Source organism: Carcharodon carcharias, chromosome 11 (genome assembly GCF_017639515.1).
Source record: "Carcharodon carcharias isolate sCarCar2 chromosome 11, sCarCar2.pri, whole genome shotgun sequence".
NCBI lineage: Eukaryota > Metazoa > Chordata > Chondrichthyes > Lamniformes > Lamnidae > Carcharodon > Carcharodon carcharias.
Genome location: NC_054477.1, coordinates 44,318,827 through 44,343,841, shown reverse-complemented (window position 1 = coordinate 44,343,841; position 25,015 = coordinate 44,318,827). Strand labels below are relative to the sequence as shown.

Below are 25,015 nucleotides of genomic sequence, written 5' to 3'. Positions count from 1 at the left end.
AATGCTGCCTTGATGTCAAGGGCAGTCACTTTCACCTCACCACTTGAGTCCAGCTCTTCTGTCATGTTTGAACCAAGGCTGTAATGAGGTCAAGAGCTGATTGGTCTTGGCAGAACACAAACTCCATACAGGATCCCTTTTAACAGCTTTACATGAAAACAAATAATGCCGTTTATATAATTCATAAAGAGAGAACGTACTTTCATAACATTATACAGCTATTGATATGTTTTACTAACATATATGTAGAAAGAACTTGTTTAAACATTGTCCTCGAAAATCCTGTCTTTTGCCCTCAATAGTCCTGTTAACATTGAATAAGGATGAATTTCAAGACTGATCACATTGTCCTATATGTCTCTATCTTTACGATGCTTTCAATAAATAAGATAGGTGGATAATATTGCGTTTAATGGATTGTTAAGATTGAAACGCATCAGAGTAATTAATTACATCCAAATTGATTCTCTTTAATGAAAATGATGGGACATCTGAGACTCTTTGCCCAAAAATCCTGTGCATGTAGGAATGTCTGACTACTTCTTGGTCCTGGATAACCTTGTGTACAGGAAGTGCCTCTAGTTGCTCCATTTCAAATTTAGCTGAGCTTGAGGAACAGCTGGAGCCACAGTAAGATATCTAGGAAGCTCAGAATTTCCTATAGCACATGTTCTGGGTGGCGGTCACCCAGTAGTTGCAGAGAGTTCAGGAGGATAGTAAGCAGGTGGCCTTCTAGCAGGGTAAGAATAGGTATGCAGGGTCAGGAATCTACCAGCGATGTAACATAATCAGTTAAAAGCACTTAACTACCAATGAGGATGATGATATTGAGTGCATAACAAACAGTAAAATACAGTGGTTTTATGGGATTCAATAGCTAGGAGGAGGTGGGCGGTTTTCCAACCACCAATGCGAGTCATGCGTTGTGTGTTGCCTCCCTGGTGCCAGGTAAAGGATATCACTGAGATTGTGCAGAACACTTTGAGAGGGAAAGGAATCAGCCATGACTTGGGAAGGAAAAGATTGAGGCTCTGCAGTTACAGTTTCAGGAGCTAGAGAGGGAGTTAAAGAGCAGGACTTCAAATCTCTGGCTAACTCCCAGTGCCACATGGTAGTGAATATAGGAATAGTGGAATAAAACAAGTTAGTGTGTGAATGGAGAAATGGACAAAGAGGAAGGGCTTCAGAATCCTGGGGTATTATAACCTGTTGTGGGGAAGAAGGATTCAAGGTGGACAGGTTGCACATCAGCAGAGCTGGAACCAATTTCCTCACAGGAAGATTAACAAGTACTGCAGTGGGAGGTTAAAACTAATTTGACAGGGGATGGGCACCAGCACGTTAGTACAGTGAGCTTTCCCATGGCTTTGTAACTCAGCCATGGCATTAACATTCTACTTCCAGGTTTCGGGGCCAATCTGAGTAGGCGCCTGCACCTGACTATTGAAGCCTCACTATTTAAAAGGATCCCAGCAGAAGTCAGAATTAATCTATCATGGAACTGTCAGGACAGAGTGAACAAGTGCAGTGATGGAGTCTCAACGTGGGAATGCTAACTCCAACCTCTTCCCCAGGTTCTCTGAAGCATCTCTGGAAGGCCTGCAGAGAAACACGCTTCCTAGTAGATGGGTGAAAGAGGCTAGTCTCTGAAGAACAAGCAGATAAGGCAGCAAGTGGCTCAGGAGGCCAGCAGCAGGAGTGTGGTACTTTGCACATTGTTACAGTACCAAAAGAGGTTTAACATGACCTCAACAGGGCAGGAAAGATGAGTGGATTACCACCTTCAATTGCTAATCCCCACAGTCTGACTTCCCCAGCATTTTCCTGCACAGCACTCCTCAGACCATGCAAACACCTGGCAGCTCTAGCCAATCGCCTCGAAAAAGCTTCTCCATCCCCATCTGAGCAGCCACCATTGACTTTTACATTCATCTTATTGCCATCTCATACCCATCCTTCACAGTTATCCTCCATATATATTGTCCTTTCATCCTCTCAAAATGTTCTATTCTTATACTTATGACTCTGCGCTTTCTCTCCTTGCAGAAGAGAATGCAGAATTCCAGGGATAGGCACAAAAGCAGGAGTATTCCTTTAAATATTGCCATCCTGACTGCAGCAGAGCAGGAAGCAATGGAGATCAGCAGGGTTGTGGAATACATGACCATTGCAGATGGAAAGATCAGGGTCTCCCAGATACGTGATGACATAATTAGATATAACACAACCACATGACACCAACACTCACTCATGTTGAATGGATGTCACTAGTAACTGAAATATGATCACCTGCACAATGATGACTTTGAACCCTTTCCCTTTCTCAGTTGTAATTCATAATTTTCACCCCACACAGACCCAACAAACGTGGCACAGAGCTAGTGCGATAAGAGGCCATGGTGTCCTCAGAAAAGTTTGTGCACTGTGATGAAACATTTTCATACAACTTGAACATATACTGCACCAATTCAGATATGTGCACCTTGGCGAGGCCTCCAAGGTAGGTGGCTGGATTATCATATGCTAGGCAAAACATCACAAGTAAGCAGTCGCATGATTTGGAGATAAGAAATGATGGGAGAAGAGGTGAGGCTGAGAGCAGACCCAGAGGCTCTAAAAGAATGCAAAAGGGGGCAAGACTGAGAGCAGACCCGAAGGCTTAGAAGAGTGTGTGTGTGTGGTGGGGGAGGAGGGGGGTGGCTAGACAGAGAGTGGACCCAGTGCTGCTGGTGGTGGAGCTCAGTCTGTGAACTGTCCACATTCAGAGAAAGTCAAGTATGATGTCACAGGAAACCAGGTAAGTGATTGGTTTGTGAGTATTTACTCATTTTGCTCATTTGTCTTTAAAGACCTAGAACAAATTATTGGTACCTATTATGGTTTTATTAGTAGTAAGATTTTTGTAGTAGCAGCAGTAACACGTATTGGAAGTAGTATGGTTTATTAATTAAAATTAATTAATTAAAGATGTCAAATTAACTAACAAACAATAAAGATGGCAGGGCAGGTGACGTGTTGCAACTGCAGAGTGTGGGGTTTCCTGGACACCAGTGTGATCCAGGACAACCACATCTGCAGTAAGTGTCAGCAGCTTGAGGAACTTTGGCTCACAGTCATTGAGCTGGAGGCCAAGCTGCAGCACTGCGATGGATCAGGGAGGGGGAAATGTACCTAGACGTTTTATACCAGGAGGCGATCACATCCCTGAGGCTAAGAAGATCTTTAAAGTTGGTCACTGGTCAGGGACAGGAGGGTGTGATAGCGAGTAAGGCAAGTAAGGGGATCTAGCAGGTAGTGATGGAGGAGCCTCAGCCCCTGACTTTGTCCAACAAGTACGAGGTGCTTGCTAATTATGTACATGAGGAGAAGGACTACAAGGATGAGCAGACGGGTTATGGCATCATGGTGAAGGATGCCATTCAAGTGGGGGGAGCAAAAAGGAATGTGGTAGTGATAGAAGACAGTTTAGTCAGGGGGATCGATCACTGTTTTCTGCAGCCATGACTGGGAGCACTAAAGGCTGTGCTGCCTGCCCTGTGCCAAAGTTAAGGACTTCTCGTGGCCGGAGAGGAACTTGAAATAGGAGGGAGAGGATCCCTAACCTCAATGATCAAAGAACCCATCACATCAGTGCAAAATACAAGGCTGAAATATTTGTAACCATCTTCAGCCAGATGTGCCAAGTGGACAATCACCTTGGCCTCCTCTTGAGGTCCCCAACATCACAGATGCCAGTCTTCAGCCAATTCGATTCACTCCACACTATATCAAGAAATGGCTGAAGGCAAAGTCTATGGGCCCTGACAACATTCCAGCAATAGTACTGAAAACTTGTGCTTCAGAACTAGCTGCACCACTAGCCAAGTATAGCTACAAAACTGACATCTACCCAGCATGTGGAAAACTGCCCAAGCATGGCCTGTCCACAAAAAGCAGGGTAAATCCAACCAGGCCAGTTACTGCCCCTTCAGTCTACTCTCGATCATCAGTGATGGAAGGTATCGTCGACAGTGCCATGGAGTGGTACTTAACCAGCAATAACCTGCTCACTGATGCTCAGTTTGTGTTCTGCCAGGTCTATTCAGCTCCTGATGTCATTGTAGCCTTAGTCCAAACATGGACAAATCAGCTGAACTCAAGAGGTAAGTCAGAGTGACTTCCTTTGACATCACAGCAGGATTTAATTGTGTGTGGCATCAAGGAACCCTAACAAAATTGGAGTAAATGGGAATCAGGGGGATTAATCATAACTAGCACAAAGGAAGATGGTTATGGTTGTTGGAGATCAATCATTACAGTCCCAAGACATCACTGCAGGAGTTCCTCAGGGTAGTGTCCTAGCCCCAATCATCTTCACCTGCTTCATCAATGACATTCTCTCCACCATAAGGTTAGAGGTGGGAATGTTCGCTGATGATTGCTCAATGTTCAGCACCATTCACAAAACCTCTGACTCCCCAAATACTGTCTACCATCTACAACGCACAATCCAGGAGTGTGATGGAAACTTTCCACTTGCCTGGATGAGTGCTGTTCCAACAAAACTTAAGAAGCTTGACACCATCCAGGACAAACAGCCTGATTGATTCCCACCCCAACCACCATCTTCAACATTCACTCCCTTCACCACCGACACATAGTGGCAGCAGTGTGTACCATCTACAAGATGCATTGCAGAAACTCACTAGAACTAGGGGACACATTTAAAAATAAGGGGTCTCCCATTTAAGATGGAGATGAGCCGAATTTTTTCCTCTCAGAGGGTCACGAGTCTTTGGAACTTTTTTCCCCAGAGAGTGGCAGAAGTTTGTCCATTGGATATTTTTAAAGCAGAGGTAGAAAGATTTTCGGCTAACAAGGGAACCAAAGGTTATTGGGAGTAGCTGGGAATGTGGATTTGAGGCCACAATCAGATCAGCCATGATCTTATTGAATGGCACAGCAGACCCGAGGGACCGAATGGCCTAACCCTGCTCCTAATTCATATGTTTGTATGTATGTATGTTTACCTAGAATGACAAGGGCAGCAGATGCATGAGCATCATCTGCAAGTCCCCCTCCTACCCACACACATCCTGACTTGGAACTCTTATCGCTGTTCCTTCACTGTCGCTGGGTCAAAATCCCTCCCCAACAGCACTGTGGTGTACCTATGCCATGTGGACTACAGTGGCACAAGAAAGTGGCTCACCATCACCTTCCCAAGGGCAATTAGGGAAGGGCAGTAAATGTTGGCCGAGCCAGCAACGGCCATATCCTGAGCCATAAGTTAATTGGCATAAGGTAAATAAGATTAGCAAGTTAAATGCGAGGGTTAAAGTTTGTTGTGAGAAATGGGTTTCAATTCATGGACACCAGCACCAGTGCTGGAGAAAGTGGAGACTGTACCATTGGGATGGTCTTCACCTCAACCATGCTGGGATGAGTGTTCTGGCTGGTAGTGGAGAGGGTTTAACCTAAATATTATGGCAGTGGGGAGGGATCACATGAGAGAAGATGTGGCAAATTAAAGAGAAAAGTCAAGGCAATAGAGTAGGGCAGTGATATGGGTAATGATAACCAGGGTGTGGCAAGAAGGGACTAACTGTACAAATTTAAGAACATACCTGCAGGTAAGGACTGAGTTGGCATGTATGGTAAAAAGACAGAATCAAAGACTCTGGATGTGATTTCTCCCTCATTGCACTAAGGGTAGGGGCAGGCGTGAAAAATGGCGTTTTACCCGCTGGCCGCATTGGCGGGTTTTCGCAGCGCATCGTCTGCTTCCCACCATATTAATTATGCACACACGGGTAACACACCGAGTCGCTGCCCACTCCACCATGAGCTCATTCTTTCCTCATTCCAGGCACCATATTTAAATGGCACCCCTGCACAGCTATTTCAACGTCCGCAGCCCAGGACTGCCACAGATGAGGGAGATTGCCCGAAAAGGGAAGATGACAGCTACGCCAAAATTCAGTGATGCATCCCTTTGGATGCTTGCTGAATGCAGTCAAGGCCCACCGCAATGTCCTCTACCGCCATGATGTCTGGAGGGAGTTCACCAAACTCACCACTCTGGCTTGAGAGGCAGTCGCATCGGTGGTCAGTGCCAACATAGCACAGAAGAGGTCAGCCATCCAGTTCAGAAAGAGGATAAATGATCTCATCCGTGCTGCTAGGATAAGTCAATCATTCCCTCACACTCAGCTCACATACTCAAACCCATCACACGCTCATGAGGATTTCACATGCTGCTAGCTCAAGGGGCATCACCACTCACAAGCACTTTCACAGCTCCATTTGGGCTCATATCCTCTGCAGTTCACATCCTCATCTCATCCATGGCTGCACCCATACATCCTTATCATCTGCCCTGGCATGTGTCCTGCTCACATTCGCCATCTGTCTTTATGCAGGACAAACTTGCATAACAATCAAAGGAGAGAGGTCTCAAACCAGGGGTGGAGCGGCCGAAATCAAGGTCCTCACTCCCTATGAGAACTAAGCCATCGAGTTGGCCGGAGTGCACATGGACCATGCCTGCAGTGACAGTGAGGTGGGTGGCACTCACACTCAGACAACCATAGCGAATCACAGAATTACAGAATTGTTATGGCATAGAAGGAGGCCATTCAGCCCATTGTGTCTGCACTGGCTTACCGAGTAAGCATTATGACTTATGCCATTCTCTTGCCTTTTCTCTATTCCCTTGTTTCTATTCAAACAATCACCTATTGCCCTCTTGAATGCTTTGATTGAACCTGCCTTCACCACACTTCCAGGCTGTGTCAAAGCTCCTCTTAGCCTTCTCCCCTCCAAGGAGAACAGCCCCAATCTCTCCAATCTATCTTCATAACTGAAGTTTCTCATCTCTGGAACCATTCTTGTAAACCTCTTCTGCACTGTCTCCAATGCGTTCACATCCTCCCTATAGTGTGGCGCCCAGAAGTGTACACAATACTCCAGCTGAGGTCTAACTAGTGTCTTATATAAGCTCAGCATAACCTCTTGCTCTTGTACTCTATGCCCCTATTAATAAAACCCAAGATACTGTGTGCTTTATTAACTGCTCTCTCCACCTGCCACCTTCAATGATCTATGCACATATACACCCAAGTCCTCTGCTCCTGCACCCCCTTAAGAACTATGCCCCTTATTTTATTTTGTTTCTCTATGTTCTTCCTACCAAAATGCATCACCTCACACTTCACCACATTGAACTTCATCTGCCACCTATCTGCCCACACCACCAACTTGTCTATGTCCTTCTGAATTTGTACACTGACATCTTCACAGTTTACAATGCTTCCAAGTTTTGTAACATCCACAAACTTTGAAATTGCCTCCTGCACACCAAGATCTAGATCATTAATATATTATCGGGAAAAGCAGGGGTCCCAATACTGACCCCTGAGGAACTCCACCACAAACCTTCCTCCAGCCTGAAAAATATCCATTGACATTACTCTCTGTTTCCTATTACTCGGCTAATTTTGTCTCCATGTTGTTACTGTCCCTTTTATTCCATAAGCTGTAACTTTTCTCACAAGTCTGTTGTGTGGCAATGTATTGAATGCCTTTTGAAAGTCCATGTATGCCACATCAACAGCATTACCCTCATCAACCCTTCTATGTTACCTCTTCAAAAACTCCAGCAAGTTAGTTAAACATGATTTCCATTTTAGAAATCCATGCTGGCTCTTCCTAATCAACCCACATTTTTCCAAGTGACTACTAATTCTATCCCAAATAATTTTCTCTAGAAGCTTCCCCACCACTGAAGTTAAACTGACTGGTCTGTAATTGCTGGGCTTAACCTTACAACCTTTTTTGAACAAGGGCATAATGTTTGCAATTCTCCAGTCCTCTGGCATCTCCCCTGAGTCTAGGGAAGACTGAAAGATTATGACCAGTGCCCCTGCAATTTCCACTCTTACTTCCGTCAGTATCCTTGGATGCATCTCATGCGGTCCCGGTGCCTTGTCAACTTTAAGTACCGATAGTTTATCCAACACTTCCTCCTTATCAATTTTGAATCCTTCTAATGACAGTTTCCTCCTCTGTCACCATTGCCTTGGTAGCATCTGCTTCCTTAGTAAAGACAGATGCAAAGTATTCATTTAACACCTCAGCTATGCCCCCTGCCTCCAAATCCCTTTTTTGGGATTTTGTCTAATTGCCCTAATTGTCCCTACTCCTCCTTTCACTACCCTTTTACTATTTAAATGCCTACAGAAGGCTTTAGGATTCCTCTTTATGTTGATTACCAGTGTGAGTGCATTGTCCTGTTTTAAAGTTGCCTGCCATGCACTAATTATCTCTTCTTCCTTTCATAGGCACATCTAGAAAGTGCCCAAAGGCATCCACAAGACAGGCCCTCAGCTCCAGCCCCGACGACATCTAGGCTGAGGAATCAGAAGAGAGCACCATAAAAGACCCATCACAATGTTCATCACACCCTCCAGCATTGCAGAGATACACATCTCGGTGGGACCTAGTTTTAGTGTAGTTTGGGGTCACAATCTGATGAACATAGCACACAGTCTGGTCCATGGAAGGTGGAGGCAGGGAAACCCAAGGTCACTGGTGCTCTGAGGACTGTTGGAGGACAGGAATCTGCAGTGTCCAAGTCTGATGATCAGCCTCTGGACTTGATCCTAAATCAGTTGGTGGAGTTGCAGCGACAATCATGGGAACATCTAGAAAGGATGTCAGCTGCATTCCTCAGATTGCAACAAATGATAGCGGAGTCTGTCTGCCTTTAATGTGAGGTGATAGCCCCAGCATGCCAACACACTGAGGTCAATACTAGTATGATGGCAGCCACCATAGGTGGACTTGGTCCAGGACTTCAGTCCTGTACTGGTGCAGGAGCTGCATTCCATCGCTGTAGCCATTGGTGGCTAGCAGTGGCCACATGAGAGTGGGGCAGGGCACCTCAAACTCACTCCAGCTGCCTCTTCTCCTTAGGGAGTTAGCCAGGGGCCCTTGGGCACCCATAGGGAGGAGGATCAGCGAAAGGACACCCCAGGGCCATCCATCCAGGTGACTCCAGGAGTGTCCAGCCGATCCTAATCCCCTTTTCCTGTGTCCCCATCACCTCCAGCTCCACAGGCTGAGGAGCGTGCACCTGCTCCACAGCAGGACACCCAAAGTAGGCCAGGGCCCTTCAGGTTAAGAACCTCTAGACGATTCTCACCAAAGTCATCACAGATAACAGGGCATAGTGTTACGACCGGTGCCCGGGCAAGGTCCCCCCGAATTTGTCATGTTTCCAGATGAGATACCCCAAATTGTTATGCTTCTGGTTCAGGAGGGCTGAGCTGGCTGCCCTTCTTTATTCAACCCCCTTAGTTGGTTGCAACAAAGTAAATTTAAAAAAGATTCCTTCCTTTTCCCAATCCAAATGTATTTATGTTTTAAAAGGAGCTAATTTAATCAGGCTTTCTTGAGTCAAAGAAAGAGTGAGTTTATTAGCTACTAACATGCAAAAAAAATGATAAAAACGTAACACACATGCACACAGATTAGAAATGAGAAGTGAGTTCAGAAATAAAAGTTAAAAAATAAAAACGAGTCAGTCTTTGGCTTTTCCTTACTAGTAGATGGTGAAAAGCTGTGGCCGTTAAGTTGGATGATTCCAGTAGAGTTGACTTTGGCAGTTGAACAGTTGGTTTGGAGACCCTTGGTTCTACAGGTTAGCTGAAAGGAGTTGCCCTGTTTCCTTTTCGACTGTGACTTTGCTGACTTGTGACTTGCTTCCAGCAATTGGAGAGAGACTTTTTATCTGCAAGCGCAGGGATGCCTAGTTGATGTTCTTCAGCTGTGACCTTCACAGCACATACTAGTACCAGAATCGAACATCAAAACTAGCCCACAGAGACCAGAGTTGCAGTTGGCTTTTTAACCCCTTTTTTTGTGTATTCCTGGAAGGGAAAATCAAACATGTCTTTCACCCAGAAACTGCTTTCTTTCAAATCAAATCATGTCCACAGTCTGGGACATAACTCAACAGGAGATAGTTACTGCTAAGATGGGAATCAGTTTTTTTGCATTGCATCTCTTGCATTGAAGTGTCTCTGTCTGAAGGAGGCCTTGATACCTTTTATGTGCAACAGTCCATTCTCTCTGGACTAGTCAGGCATGTATAACCCACTTAGGGATTTTCCAGCAAGTGGATATTTTACAGTTTCAGCTAGCTTTTGCTTGTATGTCCTTTTTTAAAAAAAAACACACATCTTACTTAAAAGTTTAATATGTCCATAAGTAATTTGGGGCTATGATCCATGGTCACGACAATAGCAGTCAGTAAGCTGCCTCCAACTCCACTGTAGATGTTGGGGAAGTACCCAGACGTAGTGGTAGGGTTAAGAAAGTTAAAAAAAAATTAGGAGCACAACAGTAGCATAGGTGTTCAGAACATGTATATAATGTTCACAAATGTAAATATAATTGCACCTATTTCACATCACCTCTCGTGTATTCCTCCTTTTCATGATGGGCTTCGTTGCTGTCCTTCAGGTGTGCTACCATGGTCCTTTACTGCACTTATCGCAGATGTTGCTTTCATGGGCCTCTCATCTATGTAGTGTGCACCCACATCACCACAGTAGCCCTTTTCACATCGTTCTTGACATCAGTGATGCCTCAACCTTAATGTTAAATGTGCTTGTGGAAGGAACCTCATTTATGCAGGGTCATGCCATGTTTATTCTAGGCTGTGTAAGATTGAGACATAAGTTTTCTCCAATCTCGTCTGAGTTCTTGAAGGGTGAAGGTGTAGTATATAAGGAGAGTAATGTTCACACATGGAGAAGGGTCATATATCGTGCAACTCCAGGTGTTCTCTGTCTTCCGGCAGGATTGTCATGCTATGACCCCATACTCAGGGCTTGTGTATGCTGCTGCCAACTGCGTTTCAGACTTTCTGAGTGTGCATCTGCTAAGCTCACCAATAAATGGAAGAACCTTGCCACCTCAAAGTGCCAAAGTTCTGCCCATCTCAGCCGCATTATTGCCCTGGCAGTCATACCCTAAAACCTTGAGCATTTTTCAACCTGTAATTGCCTGGATTGTAGCCAGAAGGCTCCCATCACAATATTTAGATGCATCACTGTGCGTCCTATCACCAAAGCACTCGCTGAGATGAGTGATGCTAATTGCAAATGGTGAAATTTGGGGGTCAGTAGAGACTTTGAGCATTCTTTGGAACTGCACATCATATCTTTAAACAATGTTGATGGGAGCAATGGGAAAGGAACGAGAATGTTCTAAAGCTGAAGTCTGCTGTTTATTAGCAACAATTGGGAAATTGAGGACTTCATGGTGTCTGAGAATTTGGGAGTTCACAAGGACTAGGGCTAACCATGAGGTTACAATGTGTGTCTTAAAGAGGAGGCATTTTAATGTCTGGCAGGCAAGTGGTTGAACATCGTCATCTTCAGGTGGTCCACATGCATAGTAAGGTGAGGATAAATGCAGGCCAGTTCCTCTAACTAGAGGTGCTGGATATCAATGTGATTGAGAAGAAGGTGACACAGAGAACCGAGTCATCTCTAAATAGATTCACATCTGTGGAATGTCCTCAGCTGCCTTGGTCAAAGTGTCACCTATCAGTTTCACAATCAGGGTTACACCAAATGCGTTGTCCCATTGTTGGAGATGGATCTCCTTGAGGAACATTGTCACATTGAAGGCATACAGCTACGAGCCCACTGAGGATAATGGAACAGCTCCTGGCTCTTGTAGGCCACCACTGCGACTTGGATGCTGGATCTGCTTGAAGAGATAGCACCTTCTGCCGTCTGATGCCGGGACTCACTCTTTCAGTTAGCACCTCATCTCAGCAAGAACACTGCTCCCAAGGCTTCATCATCCTTCAAAGGATTAGGACAATGTGAGCCTGATGTGTAACTATCCACTCTCATATTGAAGTGCATAGTTGATATGAGAGGAATAGCAATGCTGGTGTTCATGTTGGCCCATGATGCAGATCACTTGTCCGAGAGGTTACTCAGTGCAACTCGTCATCCTCCTCATGGAATCTGGTGGCTATGAGGGCGTCACAAGGACATTTGCCTCGTCTGGCCAGTGCTATGACCTCTTCCCCTGCAGACTCGGCTTCCTCGAACTCAACACTCTCATCCCCTTCGATGTCCTCCTCATTGGAGGAGATGTGTAGTTCCTCCATGTCAACATCTGGCAGGTCCTCCTCCTTTTGCAGCACCAGGTTGTGCAGTGTGCAGCAAGCCACAATGATCCGTGAGACCGTCTGGGGACTATACTGGAGTGCTCCGCCAGATCTGTCCAGGCATTGGAATTGCATCTTTAAGATCCCTATGGTGTACTGCACCAATGTTCTGGTAGTGACATGTGCTTCATTGTACTTTCTCTCTGCAAGATCCTGGGCCACTACACAACCGTGATTAGCCAGGTCCTTTGGGGGTACCTTTTGTCACCTAGCTGCCAGCCCTGGATTCTGCATGGTCCCTCAAAGATGTCCAGGATCTGCGATCTATTCAAGATGTATGATTCATGGATGTTTCCTGGGTATCTGGCACAAACCTGCATGATAAGCTTCTTATGGTCACAGACCAGCTGTACATTGAGCGAGTGGTAACCTTTCCTGTTTATGTATTAAGTGCCTGTTGCCAAGGAGCTTTTACAGCCACATGAGTGCAGTCAATGGCACCCTGCACCAGTGGGAATCCAGAAATCTCAGCAAAGCCCAGTGGTCTGGTGTCCTGGCTTGCTTGATCTCTATCAAAGCTGACGTAATTGTGGGCCTTGGCAAAAAGGACATCTGTGACCTCATGTATACATTTGTGCATGGATACTTGAGGGATCCTGCAGTGGTCTCCAGCGGTCACCTGGGAAAAGCCACTGGCGTAGAAGATGAGTGCAGCCATTACTTTCAGAGCCAGTAGCAATGAATGCCCTCCCAGTCCCCTTGGCACCAATTCCTGCAGAACATGACAAATATGAGTCACCAGATTCCTGGACATGCGGAGGCGTTGGCAAAACTAGTTCTAGCTCATCTGCAAGTAAGACATGCGAGGTCTGTACACACTCAGTCTTGCGAGCTGCCTACCCACCATCAGGTTTCTGTGAGCCTCAACCTCTGCATCTGGAGGAGGCCCTGCTGCCACTTGGTCGTGAGGGCTTTGATCCTCCCTTTGGCGAGCCAGGCACCTCTGTCACAATCTTCTCCTTCTCTCCTGCCCGATCTTCCTGATGGCCTGCTCTCTGTAGTATCAGTGAGAAACAGATAAGAGTCAGCATTAGTCTTCCAGGCCCACTTTCTGCCAATGACTCATCAATGAATGTGAGTTCAAGGGCTTTGTTCCAATGTCAGCAACTATTCACCCCTGAAATGCTGGTCAGTGCGGGGTGTGTTTCAAGGTGCCCCTCCCCCTCCAACCCCTCTTTACAAGACCGGCTACTATGAAGTTACTTTGGCCAGGCACTTGGATGTGCTGCTTTCACCATAGGCACTGAGATGCTCAAGCACTGCATTCTATTCTACACTCTTTGGAATACCATGAGGGAAAACGTTTAGCGAGGAAATGAGATTATTTGAGGGGGGCCTGAGGCTTCTCTTCTGTGAACCTGTCAGTGCCATGATCCTGACACGCATCTGAAGCTTGTCCAGTCGCCCACTTGCTCTGGAGTGCGTTACCAATCTGGGGAATATCCACGCTGTGAACAAGAGGTTAATACAAGGATTAGTCTCACATGAATATGCATCATTGCTTCAAATTGATGATTCCCTTCATTGTCATTGAAAGGCTCCTAACATGTTTCAGCTGTGCATCTCTCCTCATTTGGGAATGCACAGGTCTGTTGGGTGCCCCTTTAATCACTGCACCAACCCTTGGCATTCACCTGCTCTTCCAATCTGCCTTCAGAGCCCTCATCAGCAAAGCTTCTCCTCATTTTAATTTTACTGTCCATCGCTGCAGGTTGGAATATGGTGGTGCAGAACTCCCACTGCCAGACCAGCTTGGACCCTCGCTGTCTGAGTGTGCAAACCCCTCCCAACATCCCAGAGGAGTTCAATGTTCACGATTCTCTCCCTCCAAGACCTCTCAATCCTCCCTCTAAATTCCTTGATCCTATTATGGTGGATATCCAGTTGTTAGCCCCTGAACAGTTTGAGGTGGATGTGCCTGTGGCCCTCACCCCTCCCCATCTTGAGGCCACTTGCACAGTTAAACTTATACCCTCACCCCGTCCCACCTTCAGATATCCCCACAATGCCTTCTTCCCCTCTGAAGGCTGCAGATAACTCCCCAACTCAGCGTGCCATCTGCGGCCCAGTATGATGCCTGAAACCCCATGGACTGAGGCACGTAATGTTACAACCAGGCCCTGCGCACAACATGCTGGACACAACTGAGACTGAACTGACATGCTCTCCCCCTACCTGGACTGGAATAAGGACAGTCTGCAAGCTCAACAATGTAAACTGAGGTGCTTCTTTAGTCAACGATCTGCCCACTCTAGCCTCAAGTGGCTTATGTCATTCTGTAATACACTTTCCCAATCCTGGTGCTGAAGACGCTAACCCCCACACCCTCCCACCAGTCATGTGTCTGAGTGCAACCTTTCCCACTCTTCCCTCGCCCCCACACTATGGAGCCCTAGCCCTGCAGCCCATTAAAAGCCACCCCGGCCTTACTGCTGGCCTGGTTGGTAGAGACCTGCCTGTGACAAACTCCTGAAAGCAATGTGATGCTGCCTGCGAAGCCTGAAGCTGATTACCATGAGTGCTGCGTGATGCAAGGTAAGTGAACGAACCTTGAAGTGATGAGCGAAGTGCAGGTTGCCAGGTGCACATTGCTTATATCCCATTGTGAAACATGTTGTTCTAATTGCACACCGACGTGGCCTTTTGATCCAGTGTGGTGGGATGATTCTGGCAAGGAGGGTTTATAACAAGATGCAAATATGTTGAAATGAAGTTCCCAATGTGCCGTCGTGTGAAACGCGGCCTGTCATTGAAGGCTGCTGCGTGCAATTGCGAACTGGTTTTACAACGCTGTAAAACTGATTTTTGGCCTTCTCATGATATTTTCCCCTCCACCATGATGCCGGCCATGAATGGGAGCAAGAAATCCCATTCATCACAAATGGCACAAATAGAAATAAATATGTGTTACGGACAGGAGAGAGAGAAACTGAACTTCTTTATCCCCTCCCCGTCTGTCCATAAGCAGAGGTGTTTTTGAATTATTTTTAAAGTAGGCTGTGGCGCGTTTCCCCAATTCATCAGTTTGTGTGATCCAATTTAAAAATAACTCACAGCCAACTCCTGTTATGATTAACTCAGAAGGTTAGTTTATGCACATTCAAAGCCGATGGTGGGGTGGAGGGTTGGGGATGGGCGGGGTGTAGTATTTGCCACCTCACAGACCCAAGCACACATAGAGTAAAGGGGGATAGAAAAGAGGAAGATTTACAACTATGGGAAACAACAGTAAAGGAAGCACAGAAATGAATATTAGTCCACGTGATTTCCAGAATCCCAGATGTCGAAGTCCTGAGGGTGTTTTCTATGTGGTGGAGTTTAGGCCAGGTGAGTTTCTGGTTGGAGACAGCAACATGAAAATTCTTGAAACGAATGATGTTGGGGTTTCTGTGCTTCGACTGCTTGGCAGGCAATGATCAGAGGCTTTCAAAATCAAACAGGCTTCGAGAAGTTGAGAGATGGCAACTGGCTGCTTGGTCCACCAGGAAATCTGCTGGTGTTCTTTCCAGTTGATTTTAAATCAGCAGACTGAGCTGTGAGGCTCAAAATGTAATACTAACATGGTCCAAAAGGCTAAAAGCATGAGGCCATGTGATGTGGCCCATTAATAAGTTAATTGCAGCTTCACAAATCCTTTCTGTGCTTCTGGACAAAATCTGTTGATTCCCTTAGGAGCGAAATGGTGGCTGTTAACACTTCTTCAGGTCTAATAAGTTTTGATGTCTCTGTTTTTGTTATTGTTGTGACTGGGGGAGTCAGTTCATCTGTTAATCATCTAGTTTTGTGATTCTATTGTGGCCTTAAAATGGGATGTGAGATTCCACAAGGATGAAAGCTCTTGTAATTTCTGTTGGAAGCATCCAGAACAGATGACCAATCTTGTGAGTCATGTGACCTATAGCAGCCATTTCGTGATTTAACAGAAGTCCATTTTAAAATAGCAAAAACTAATAAAGTTTTTACACACACAGTTTTGATTTCTTTTCATGCCTTATTGACATAACATATATATGATCTGAAAGCCATTTCAGAGATATAGTTACAAGTGACCAAGGCTGGGACCTAAATATGCAAAGATATTTGTCATTTCAGAATGACAGAAAGCTATGAAAAACTGGTGGAGTAGCTCTGTTAATTAAGGATAACTCTAGCACAGTAGTGAGATGACTTTAGTTCAGAAAATCAAGATATAGAATCAGTTTGGGAAGGAAGAAGAAATAGCACAAGAAGTCACTTGTAGGAGTAGTTCATACGCTCCCTAACAATAGCTACACTGTAGGACAGAGTGTACCAGAAGAAATAATGGGGGCTTGTAAGAGAGCTACTGCAATAACCATGGGTGATCTTAATCTTCATATAGATTGGACAAATCAGATTATCAAAAGTAGCCTGGAAGATAAGTTCATAGAGTAGATCTGAGACAATTTCTTAGAGCAGTATATTCTAGTCCCAACCAGTGTGCAGGCTGTTTTAGATCTGGTTACTTGGAATGAGGCAGGATTAACTAATGATCTCATACTAAAGGAACCTCTGGGCAACAGTGATCATAACATAATAGAATTTCACCTTCAATTTAAGGATGAGAAATGTGGGTCTAAGACTAATGTCTTAAACTTGAATAAAGGCAATTACAAGGGTATGAGGACAGGGTTAGCTAAAATTAACCAGGGAAAATAGGCTAAAAGCTAGGACAGTAATGAAACAGTGGAAGACACTGAAGGAGATATTTCATAACTCTCAGCAAAGATATATTCGTTGAGAAAGAAATGGCGGAATGTTCCACTTTATAGACTAAACGCAGTGGTATGTGGGTTTTGTGGCACATTTCCTGCAGGGCGATGAGTTGGGAACTTGTGCCCGATTTCACACTCGGAAACTCATTAATTATGTATCAGCGCGTAGCTCTCTGAATCACTGATTCGTCCATTCCACCATCAACCAATTGGTTTGAAGGTCCGAGCACCATACTTAAAAACCGCCCAAATCCACACATTACTCTCAGGCTAGCAGTGCGCAGGAAACTTCTTGATGTGGCGCCACCAAAGGAAAAAGCTGTTCCTTCATTCCATGAAGTTCACTGGCACCAGGATCTCCTCTACCCAAGGGATGGTCTAGGAAGTCCACCAGCCTCATCTCATTGGCCTGGGAGGCGGTTGCAAAGGAGGTTAGCTAAGCAGGCACCCACCCAAGAAACACCATCCAATGCAAGAAGAGGATGAATAATCTTATCCGCTATGCCAGGGTAAGTCAACCTTCAGCTCACTCCAGTCTCACATTGTCATAATGGCATCATGCACTCAAAGGGTTATACTGCTCAGGGATCTCACACAATATAAGCATGGGAGATATCAATGGATTGTCTCCTGGGCCCATTAACATCATCAGCATCTCATCTGTCATGCTGCACAAACTCCATCCTTAGCTCTTACTGCGGAGGGCTCAGCACACACAGCAGACATGCATGTTTCCCAACCTCCATCTCATTTCATCGTGTACCATTACATTTATCTTAATGCAGACCAAGCTTGCCCAACTGGAGGGTGATATCCCAGATGGGAGCAGGAATGTGAGATGTCTAGGAGCTGTCCTAGTTTGAGGAGGATGCCGCTAAACTTGCAAAGAAGACAAAGTTCGCTCCAGGAAGAAGCGCACAGTCAGTGAGGGGAGACTTCAGCCTGAGTCAGACAAAGGCCGAGTGAGTATATTTGGGAATTTGGTTCAAAGTGGGAATTTGGTACATAGGGTTAAAGGATTGCTTTAGGTGAGGTTTACTGCAAGAATTAAAGTGTGCTGAGTGAGGAGTTCGGTGAAGGGCAGGAAGGAGGTGCTTTTTTTCTCTTTTTCAGTATTTGATTTCCACTTTGCTGCAATAGAAGTAGCAGGTGAACCAGTAACTGGTATTATTAGTTTTATCAGTATTGTAAAGTTTCCTGGCAGTGCTGAAACCTATTGGGATGTGTAGGCTTTATTAATTATAATTAATGAATTATTAATTAATTAACACATATTAGAGATGGCAGGGCAGGTGATATGCTGCAATTGCAGGATGTGGGAGCTTCTGAATAGCAGTGTGATCCAAGGCAAACATACCTGCAGTAAATTTTTGCAGTATGAACTTCGGCTCTGAGTTATTGAGCTGGTGGGCAAGCTGCAGACACTGCAGTGTATCAAGGAGGGGTAAAGTTACCTAGACATTTTATTCCAGAAAGTGGTAACACCCCTTAGGATAGAGTCTTCTGATTTGGTCAGTGGTCAGGGACAGGAGGGTGTCACTGCAAGCGAGAGGCAGGTAAGGGGACCCAGAGGGCAGGAGTGCAGGAGCCTCAGTCCTTGTAATTGTCCAACAAGTGTGAGGTTTGTTCAGCTTGTTTGGATGAGAGTAGGGCCTGCAGGGTGGATGAGTTCATTGGCCATGGCACCATGGTACAGGACGCCATTCAAGCAGGGAGAATTATTTGGAATGTAGCGGTATTAGGGGACAGTATAGTCAGAGGGATTGACAATGTTCTCCGCAGCAGAGAGTGTGAGCCCAGGTGGCTGTGGTGCCTGCCTGGTTTAAAGGTTTGGGACATATGCTCAGGGCTGGAGAGAAACTTGCAGTGACAGGAGGAGGACCCAGTCGTCATGGTCCATGTAAGTACCAACAACATAAGCAGGACAAAGGAGGAGGTTCTGCATAGTCAGTATGAGGAGCTTGGTACCAAATTAAGAAGCAGAACCACAAAGGTCGTAATCTCTGGATTATTATCTGAGCCACATGCATAGGATAATTCAAATTAGAGAGATGAATGCATGGCTCAAAGCCTGGTGTGGGAGAAGTGGGGCACTGGCACCAATACTGGAGAAAGTGGAATCTGTACCGTTGGGACAATCTATACCTAAATCATGCTGGGACCAGTATTCTTGCGAGCCACATAACTAGGGAAGTAGAAAGGGTTTCAAACTGAGTAGTGGCGGCAAGGGTACAAATTTGGGAAGATGCAGCAAATCAAAGAGCAGAGACAAGGCAAAAGAGAAAGGTATTATTACAGGAAATGAAAAATAGACCAAGACAGGATGGGATAGAGGGTACAAATCTAATAGTAAATCAACAGATGAGACTAGAGGCGAAAAAAGAATAAAAAGATAAAACTAAAGATTCTGTATCTGAATACACGAAGTATTTAAAACAAAACAGATGAACCGAAAGCACACATAGAAATAAATAAGTATGATTTGATAGCCATTACAGAGACATGGCTGCAGGAGGACATCGACTGGGACCTGATAATTAAAGGGTACAGGACATTTAGGAATGACAGGAAGTGAGGAAAAGAGGGATAACCTAAATTCAGGAAACCAGGATGTGGAAATGGTTTGGGTAGAGATGAGAAATGGTAATGGCGTGACTTGTGGGAGTCGTGTACAGGCCCCCTAATAGTAACCACACATGTAGAATGGAGCATAAAGGAAGAAATAATGGGAGCTTGTCAGAAAGGTCGGCAATAATCATGGGAGATTTTAATCTACATATAGACTAGAAAAGTCAGATGGGCAAAGGTAGCACAGATGAGGAATTCATAGAATGTTTCCAGGATCATTTCTTCGAACATGTTCTAGAGCCAACCAGAGAGCAGGCTATACTAGACCTGGTGTTGTGCAATGAGATGGGATTAATTAATGATCTCATGGTGAAGACGTCTCTAGGTAGCAGCAACCGTAATATGATTTAATTTTGCATTCAGTTTGAGGGAGAGAGGAGTGGGTCCGAGACTATGTTTTTGAACTTAAATAAGGGCAATTATGAGGGCATGGAAGCAGAGTTGGCTAAAGTGAATTGGAAAATTAGCTTAAGGGATAGGTCAATAGAGATGCAATGGCAAATATTTAAGGGGATATTTCAGAATACACGGAGTAGATACATTCCAATGAGTAAGAAAAAGTTAAAGGGATAGACATACCATCCGTGTTTAACTAGAAAGGTTAAAGATAATATCAAACTTAAAGAAAAAGTATATATTTATGCATAGATAGATGGAAGGTCTGAAGATTGGACAGAATATAAGGAACAGCAAAGGATGACTTAAAGGTTAATAAGAAGGGAAAAATTAGAGTATGAGAGAAAGTTAGCCAGAAATATAAAAACTGATAAGAAGAGTTTCTATAAATATTTTAAAAAGAACCGAGATAACAAAGTGAGCGCTGGTCCTATAGAAAATGAGTCTGGAGAATTGATAACAGAAAACAAGGAAATGGCAGATGAATTGAACAGGTATTTTGCATCAGTATTCGCTATAGAGGATACAAGTGACATCCCAGAAGCAGCTATAAATCAGGAAATGGAAGGGAGGGAGGAAGTCAGGAAAATTACATTCATCAGGGAAGTGGCACTGAGTAAATTGTTGGAGCTGCAGGTTGACAAGTACACGGGTCCTGATGGACTTCATCCTAGGGTCTTAAAAGAAGTGGCTAGTGAGATAGTTGATGCATTGGTTTTAATTTTCCAAAACTCCCTAGATTTGGGGAAGGTCCCATTACATTGGAAGATGACCAATGTAACTTCATTATTCAAAAAGGGAGGGAGACAAAAAGTGGGAAACTACTGGCTCATTTGTTTAACATCTATCATAGGGAAAAAGTTAGAAGCTATTATTAAAGAAGCTATAGCAGGGCACTTTGATAAGTTCAAGGTAATCAGGCAGAGTCAACATGGGCCAGAATTTCCTGCTCATCAGAGAAATGACGTCGGGCAAGCATCCCAGTGTCATAGCACACTTGTATGACATTTCGGTCGGCAGGCACGCTGCCAATTCCCGTGCAACAATTAACAAGCCTATTAAGGCCATTAAAGATCTAACTGAATTACATTTTTTGCTGCCCATCCAAACTTACGGTTGGTGGGCAGGCAAAATGACCAAGTGGCTTTTGGGTTTTTTGCGAAACCTCATCCACGGGCGGGATGAGGTTTTGATCCGTCATTAAAAAAAAACTTTTAAATGTTCAAACTAATCTCCAACATGTCCCTCCTCATGACAGAATCACATGAGGAAAATGCTTTTAACATATTTAAATTATTTTTTGTTTTTCAAAATCTTCATCTTCCTGAGGCAGCACTGTGCCTCAGAGAGCTTTTCCTGCGTGCATGTGCGAACTTGCATGCCCCCCCCCCCCCCCCCCCCCCCCCCCCACACACATTCAGGCAGCGTGAAATCGTGGTCGGGTGAATGGCGGTCGGCTTCCTGACCACTCTCGCTTACATCCGCCTAGCCCGCCCTACGAGGGTAAAATCCTGGCCGTGGTTTTGTGAAAGGGCAATCATGTTTAGCCAATTTACTAGAGTTCTTCCAGGACGTAACAGGTGCTGTGGATAAAGAAGTAGCAGATGTGTTGTACTTAGATTCCCAGAAGGCATTTGATAAGTGCCACTTCATAGATTATTGTGGAAAATAAAAGCTCAGGGTATAGGGGGTAACACAATGGCATGAAAAGAAGATTGGCTGGTTAACAGGAAGCAGAGAGTAGGCATAAATGGGTCTTTTTTCAGTTTGGCAAGATGTAACGAGTGGTGTGCCACAGGGATCAGTGCTAGGATCTCAACTGTTTACAATTTATATAAATGACTTGGATGAAGGGATGAATGGGATGGTTGCCAAATTTGCTGATGACACAAAGATAGATAGGAAAGCAAGTTGTGAAGAGGACATAAGGAGGCTACAAAAAGATAGATGGGTTAATTGAGTGGGAAAACATCTGGCAAATGGAGTATAATGTGGGAAAATGTAAAATTGTCCATTTTGGCAGGAAGAATAAAAGAGAAGCATATTATTTAAATGGCGAAAGTTTACAGAGCTCTGAGATTCAGAGGGATCTGGGTGTCTTAGCGCAGGAATTGCAAAAGGCTAAAATGCAGGTACAGCAATTAATTAGGAAAGCTAATAGAATGTTATTATATATTGCGAGGGGAATTGAATACAAAAGTAGGGAGGTATTGCTTCAGTTTTACCGAGCACCAGTAAGACCACATCTGGTTTACTGTGTACAGTGTTGGTCACCTTATTTAAGGAAGGATGTAAATGTGATGGACGCAGTTCAGAGAAGGTTTACCAACCAACACCTAGAACAAGTGGGTTGTGTTATGAGGAAAGGTTGGGCAAGCTAGGCTTGTATCTGCTGGAGTTCAGACAAATAAGAGCTTGAATGAAACATAAATAAGATCCTGAAGGGGTATTGACAGCGTGGGTGTGGAAAGGATGTTTCCTATTGTGGGAGAATATAGAACTAGAGGTCACTGTTTAAAAATAAGGGGTCGCCCATTTAAAACAGAATTGAGGCGAAATTTTCTCTCAGAGAGTTGTGAGTCTTTGGAATTCTCTTCCTGAAAAGGTGGTGGAAGCAGAGCCTTTGAATATTTTAAAGTCAGAAAGATTATTGGTAAACAAGGGGATGATAGGTCGGATGCAGATTTGAGGTTATATCAGATCAGCCATGATCTTATTAAATGGAAGAGCAGACTCAAGGGGCCAAATGACCTACTCCTGCTTCTTGTTCATATGTTTGTATGTACTGTGGGGAAGGCAAGGTCTGCCTTTCTCAACAAGCCAGTACAGACGAGCCGTCTGTGAGTTGACCACATTCTGATAATCACAGTGAGTGACATGGAATCTAGTATTCTGCCTGCTTATGGACTAAATCTATCTTCTCTCTGTTATAGGCATCACCAGGCCCAGACAGAGTTCTGCACCAACCATAAGCCCCAGCCCCCAGCCCACCTCAGAGGAGGATGCTCAGGACGCGTCAGATGAAGAGCTGTCACTGCATTCACCTGCACCTTTCACCAGCGCAGAGACACACACCCCGATGGGTCATATATATGTCTAGATTAGGCTTGGGTTCACGTTCTGGGGAACACCTTGCTGACATGTCTCTGCAGCTGTCGGAGGCAGTGACAGACCAGGTCTCTGGCATTCGGAGGACTGCTGGGGATCAGGCACCTGCTGAGTCCAAGTCAGGTGATGAGCCTATGCAATTGGCCATCTCTAACAAGCTGGAGTTGCAATGACAGGTGGCAAAAATCAGCTAGGGTTGCAAGAGACAGTCAACAGCCAAGAGCAAGGGACGGTGGAATCCGCCTGCGTTCTGTCTGATCTCATGGCTCCAACATGCGAACATCTCAAGCTCTCCATGGAAAGGGTGGCGGTTGCCTTGGAGACTTTGGTCCAGCAGATCCTGTGGATTTGTAGAGCTGGCTCCAAGAAGGACACAAGTGGTTTTTTGATGGTGCTCCTATTGAATCCAGAGGAAGCGATGGAGACTTTGCTGATGTGATTTTTCTACTGCTCTTATGTGTCACTGATACACAGTCCATGTCTCACTGCAGTACAGGAGTGTGGTGATGACAACTGCTCTGTACACTAGGGCCTGAATTTTCCTGTTGGCGATTTGGGGCAGGGCCTGCTCGCTGACGGGAAAATGACACAGGATGATGTCGGGAGGAACCCCTGACATCATCCTGGTCCATTTAAATCTTTAGGAAGGCGGGTGGACAGTGAAATCAGCTGTCCACCTGCAGACCATTCAATGGCCAATTGAGGCCATTGACAGGGTAGTTAAGATAATTAAAGACCCTGCCCATCCAACCTTAAGGCTGGTGGGCAGGCCGGTGCCCCAGCGGGCTTCTGATAATACATGAAACCTCATCCACTGGGGGGATGAGGTTTCATGTCTGTTTTTAAAAACTTTAATAAATTTTATGTGATATTTATTAACATGTCCCATCTCGTGTGACATTGTCACATGAGGGGGACATGTTACTTTTTTTTTATTTTTCTATTTTTTAACTTTGTAACACTTCCACTTATCTCCCTGAGACAGCACTTTGACAGATGGGGAATCCCTCCCGCCCCCCACAGGAAGCACATAGCGCTTCCCGTCGGGCAGGCTGCTGGGCGCTAATTGGCCCGCCCACTTAAAATGGCGGTGGGGCCGGCTTCGGCGGTGGAGTTCAGCTACCGGCCCGCCGCTCAGCCGGTGGGGCCTGCCTGCCAACTGAGGGCAAAATTCTGCCCTAGGACTTTTGCTGACTTGCGGAGGTCCTTCTTGTTGCTGTAGTTTGTAAAAGGCTGAGCTGGTGCAGTTGATCCAGTGTTGGACATTGTTTTTAATGGTGGCCTTTTGAGAGAGGTAGCTGTCAAGGTATGGGAAGTGCTCAACATATTCCAAAGTCTTCTTCAATATATATATGAGAGGTGAAATATTTGACTAACCAGGTGTGGGTTGATATATGAGTTTTGTTTTGCAATGTTCAAGGACAGGCTAAGTCTCTTATAGCCAGAATTGAGAGTGGCTTGCAAACCTGGTGCAGAGTGGAGGCTACATGAGGAAACGTATTTTTACACAGTTAACTATTTTGATGTGGAATGCGCTGCCTGAAAGTGTGATGGCAGCAGATTCAGTCGTACGTTCAGAGGAGAAATGGATATATACTTGAAGAAAAAAATTACAGTGCTATTGGGAAATAACATGTGAGTGGCACTAATTGAATAGCTCTACCAAAGAGATGGCAAAAGCATGAATGGCTCACCAGCCTCCTTCTATGTTGTATTATTCCATGTTTCTGCATAGGCTTTTAAAACAAAGGATTTTAATCACAGCGAGGGTTGGTTTAAGAGAAATTGATATCAAGCAGACTTCATTGGCTGTAATGTGTTTTAGAATGTCCTGAATTCATGAACGGTATTATAGAAATGCCAGTTCTTCTGTCACAGATAATGAAGAATGAAAAACAAAGAAATGGCAGAAACA

The 25,015-nt window shown here is 44.9% G+C and overlaps 1 protein-coding gene across 1 annotated transcript in view; it reads left to right on the top strand.

Moving 5' to 3' along the window:
- rxfp2b (relaxin family peptide receptor 2b) overlaps nucleotides 1-25,015 on the top strand; it is a 192,897-nt gene that overhangs the window by 23,806 nt on the left and 144,076 nt on the right. The gene's annotated exons all lie outside the window — the stretch shown is intronic.